At 42.0% G+C, this 5,000-nt stretch overlaps 1 pseudogene; it reads left to right on the top strand.

Moving 5' to 3' along the window:
* Positions 1 to 15: 15 nt before the first annotated feature.
* On the top strand, positions 16 to 125 carry LOC132985755 (5S ribosomal RNA; annotated as a pseudogene).
* Positions 126 to 5,000: the final 4,875 nt, after the last annotated feature.

Below are 5,000 nucleotides of genomic sequence, written 5' to 3'. Positions count from 1 at the left end.
CTGCACACAATAATGGCTTACGGCCATACCACCCTGAACTCGTCCGATCTCGGAAGCTAAGCAGGGTCGGGCCTGGTTAGTACTTGGATGGGAGACTGCCTGTGGAATACCAGATGCTGTAAGCTGTTTCATTTTTTTGATCATATGTTTTTTTTTTATGATAGAGAGACATATTCACATGTCCAAAAATTCAGCCAGAATCAAGGGCATGACATCTTTAAAAGGCCCCTTTCTGCACACAATAATGGCTTACGGCCATACCACCCTGAACACGCCCCTTTTGCTGTCAGAGTTTGTGTGGTGCTGAAGGAGAGCTGACGTGTCAGTACTGAGCTGGACAGCTGGACTAATTTGTTTGTTTTTTGGATGCGCTTTGGATTTATTTAAATACCTCAGATTGTGAGTGAATGTCCCCCAGCAGTCACTGACTGTTAGGGGGATCGTTTTTCTTTTCACCTTTTTTTCCTGTTTTTTTTCCACAATTTTGTGAAGAATTTTTGTTTTTTGTGAATGTTTGCTCGTATGTCGCGAGCAAACTCACACGGACGGATCACAAAGATGACAGGACCACGGACTGGAGAGATGGAAAAAGGAAAAGAGAACGGACAACAACGTGAACAAACAAACATGGCACTGAAACAAAGGAATGGATTAAACGACAACGAGAAGAACGACGGACAAAAAGGACGGATGAAAACGGCAAATGAAACGGGGAACAGAATGGATGACGGAGAGAGAGGAAGAGAGAGGAGCGGCGGGCTGATTGCTCCGCATGCAGAGAATGGGAGAGGTGGCGAGAGAGCAGAAAAAGAGGAAGCAAAAGTGTCTTTTGAGAGAAAACTAACACTAAACATTGAAATGGTGGGAGACAAAGTTCCTCTAAATCACGTCATGAGCAACATAAAAATGATCTGTGGGGGCCTGCTGGCGTGCAGAACCCTGGGACCTGAAAAACTGGAGGTGACGGTGAGCAACATTAAAGGAAAGGAAAGGCTGCTGGATGGATTTAAAATCGGAGAGACCAGAGTCGTGGCGAGAGAACTAAATAATGATGAGCTGGTGGTGTCTTTTTTAAACCTGCCAGCGTATATCACAGATGAAGAAATAGTTTGGAAGCTGACGGGATGGGGAGTGAAACCGACATCACCAATAAAACGCAGAATGTGGCCTGGAACAATGATAGCTGACGGAACGAGGTTTGTCCGGGTCAGATTTAATGACCAGGTACAGTCACTCCCTTACTCCACAAAGTTTAACACTGTGATGGGGAACGAATACTTTAGAGTAATACATGATAGACAACAAAAAGTGTGCAGGATGTGCATCCAGCCGGGACACATCCTGAGAGAGTGTCCAGAATTTATGTGCCACAACTGTGGGGTGCAGGGACACTTTGCGCGAGAGTGCAGCGCGAACAGCACAAAATGCACAAACTGTAAAAAAAGAGAAAATGAATGTGAGTGTGAGAACGGAGAGGAAAGCAAGAACGAGGTGGAGGAGGTGTACGAGGATGAAGACGAGGCGGAGGAGGTGTACGAGGAGGAGGCGGAGGAGAAGGAGGTGATCGGAGCAAGCAGGAAGGAGATCAGAGAAGACGAGAACAGTGACGGAGAAATGGAGCAGAGCGGAGGGAGCGGAGGAGAACGGGCGTCAGAGTGCGAGCTGGAGACGCCGGAGCTGGCTGGAGAGGGAGGACAGCAGAAGCAGCGAAAAACGAGCGAGAGAGGGAAAAAAGGAGACGGAAGGGACGTGGCAGAAGACCCGGGGGTAAGCATGAGCACAGAGGGGAGGGAGATGCCTGAGAGTGGTGTTGGACAGGCGGGAGGGAGAAAAATCACGCTAAATAATACGGGTAAAAGCACCAGTCCCAATGAAACGGACAGCGAAATGGATGTGAGTGAACTGGCGAGTGCGCAAAAAAGACTAAGTCTTGGACAACGAAAAAAGTTGGTGAAAAAATTGAAATGTAAGGACAAATAATGACTGACAATAACCCCTGTAAATCCGTTTTTTTTTGTTTTTATTTTTATGATAATGGCCTTTAATTTATTTTCGATAAACGTGAATGGACTAAGGAACAAAGAAAAAAGACATGCGATTCTTTCCTTGCAGAATGACGTTTTGTGCCTGCAGGAGACCAGGTGGGATGATTCCCTGGTGGAAGACATAAAAAAAGACTTTGTGGGCCATATTTTCTGCTCCAATGGCATGTCGAGGGCGAGAGGAGTGGCGGTTTTAGTCAAAACGGGTCGGGTAACAGGGGTAAATTTGGTTTATGGAGACAAAGAAGGAAGAATAATAGTAATAGACTGTGTGTATGAAACGAAAAATATAAGAATCATAAATATATATGCACCGAATGGAGAAAAAGAAAGGAAAACGTTCTTCATTGCAATAAGCAAATGGTGGGAAAGGAATTGTATAATAATCGGTGACTTTAATGTGGCAATGACACCCACCGATGTGTCAAAAAATAATGTGTTTAAGGGGGATGTGAGCAGGGGGACACTTAAAGATATAATGATAACGAAACAATGCATTGATATTTGGAGATTGCTACATCCATGGGAGAGGGTGTTCTCCAGGAGACAAATTGTACTGAATAGATTAAAACAATCTAGAATAGATTATGCTTTGGTGACATGCGAGGTAGTGAGGTGGATTAAAGAAGTTGAATATAAAACTAATATGTGGAGCGATCACGCTGGAATAGAAATCACGTTTAGAAAAGAAACGAATGTACGTAAAGGAGGGATATGGTGCTTTAATGCAAGCTTGCTGGATGATGGAATGTTTGTGAAAAGTATGGAAAGATTGTTGAATGATGTGGGATATGAGTGGAATGAGAGTGAAGATATGAATGTGTGGTGGGATAGTGTAAAAGTCAGAATTAAAAAAAAGTGTATCAATTATAGTAAAGAGAAAAAGTGGAGAGAAAATAGAAAGGAAGAGAATTTGAGAAAACAACTAAGTGAGGAAATAGCATCGCTTGACAGTGTAGATAATGTAGATGTCGAAAAATACATACATTTAAAAGAACAGTTGGGAGTGATTGAACTTAAAAAGAGTAGGGGTGCAGCCATTAGGAGTAAAATACAATATATGTATGAGGGGGAGAGGAGTACAGCCTTTTTTTTAGGTCTGGAAAAACAAAAACAAAAAAGAACAGAAATAAACAAATTATTAAATGAAGCAGGTAAAAGTGTGACAGATAAAAAGGGAATTTTAGAAATAGTAAAGGGCTATTATGAAAGCCTGTTTTCGAGACAGGAGTGTGATAGCGTGAGTGTGAACAGAGCTTTGGGTGCCTTAAAGAAAAAACTAAGCGAGGACGATAAAATGTGGTGTGATTGTGAGTTTACAGAGGGAGAAATCAGAAGTGCTTTAGAGGGGTTAAACAAAAACAAAAGTCCTGGGAGCGATGGCCTAACTGCGGAATTCTACCAAGCTTTCAAAGAGCAGCTGGTGCCCTTGGTGAACAAATTGAGTAAATATATGGAAAAAGTGAAACATATACCAAAAAGTTTAGGGGAAGGGGTGGTTACTATTTTTTACAAAAACAAGGGGGACAATAAAAATCTGGACAACTACAGACCAATCAGCCTACTCAACACAGACTACAAAATCATAGCGAAAACAATAGCCAATAGAATCAGGGAGGTAATAGGAACAATCATAGAACAAACACAATCATACAGTATACCAAACAGAGACATAGCAGACTCAATCATTTCAATAAAACAGACGGTCAGGGATATGGAAGGGGAGGGGGGAATATGGCTAGGGATTGATTTAAATAAAGCTTTTGACAGAGTAGATCACGGGTTCATGGGGAAGGTGTTAGAGAAGTTTGGATTCGGGGAGAGAATGAGAGAATGGATAAATATGTTGTATACAGGAGCGGAAAGCAAGATAAAATGTAACGGGGAACTAACTGATTCTTTTAAAATATCAAGGTCAGTGAGACAAGGATGTCCGATGTCAGCGCTGTTGTACAGCTTGGTAGCAGAGCCGCTGGCAGCACTGATATCGGAAGACGTAAACATAAAAGGTATAGGTAAGGAAAACGTAAAAATAATACAGTATGCAGATGACGTGAATATAATGGTAAAAGGAGAGGAGGATATAGAATTGATATTAAAACATGTACAAACTTATGAAAGAGCATCTGGGGCAAAAGTAAATGAAAATAAGTCAGAAATTATGTTACTAGGTAAGGAATCCAATCTAGTTAATAAGTGGGGATTTAAAACGGTGTGTGAGAGAAGAAAAGTGTTGGGAGTGAATATGGGGAAAAATGAGAATGAATGTGATGATGTAACATGGAAAGAGGTGGTGGGTAAAATTAAAAAAACATTGAATTTGTGGAAAGCGAGGGGTCTATTGTTGAGAGGAAGGGTAGCCGTAACAAATGCTCTCGTGTTGTCCAAAGTGAATCATGCGCTGAGTACTTGTACGCTTCCGGACTGGGCCTTTAAGGAGATTTCAAAGACCATTAGGGACTTTATTTGGAAAAACAAAGCAGCGAGTATAGCTCACAAAACAATAATAGGGGCTAAAGATCAGGGGGGGCTAGCTTTGATTGATTTACTTACAAAAAAAGTAGCACTAAGAGTCAAATTGATAGGCAAATTTATGGACCAGAACCGGAACGTAGTTTGGAAAAACCACTTCAAACAATATCTGTGCAGTTTTGGACTCTACAACGAGGACAACCTGTACCAGATCAATAACCCGGATTCATTTAAACACTTGCCACGGTTTTTCCAGGAAGTACTCAGTGCGTGGTATCAGGTTTCATCCTGGACTGTACCAGAGTGCGGAACGAGAGGGTCAGTGCTACGACTGCCCTTCCTCTCGAGCCCGTATTTTAAAAATGGGGAGAGGGTAATTAAGTGTGAAGCTATGTCGAAAGCGGGATATATTAGAATAAGGGATTTACTGAACTGTGGGGGGGATTTTGATTTACAAATGGTGGTGAGGGGTTTAAAAAATAAAGG

Source organism: Labrus mixtus, chromosome 12 (genome assembly GCF_963584025.1).
Source record: "Labrus mixtus chromosome 12, fLabMix1.1, whole genome shotgun sequence".
Taxonomy (NCBI): Eukaryota; Metazoa; Chordata; class Actinopteri; order Labriformes; family Labridae; genus Labrus; species Labrus mixtus.
This window is presented reverse-complemented; position numbering and strand designations above follow the sequence as displayed.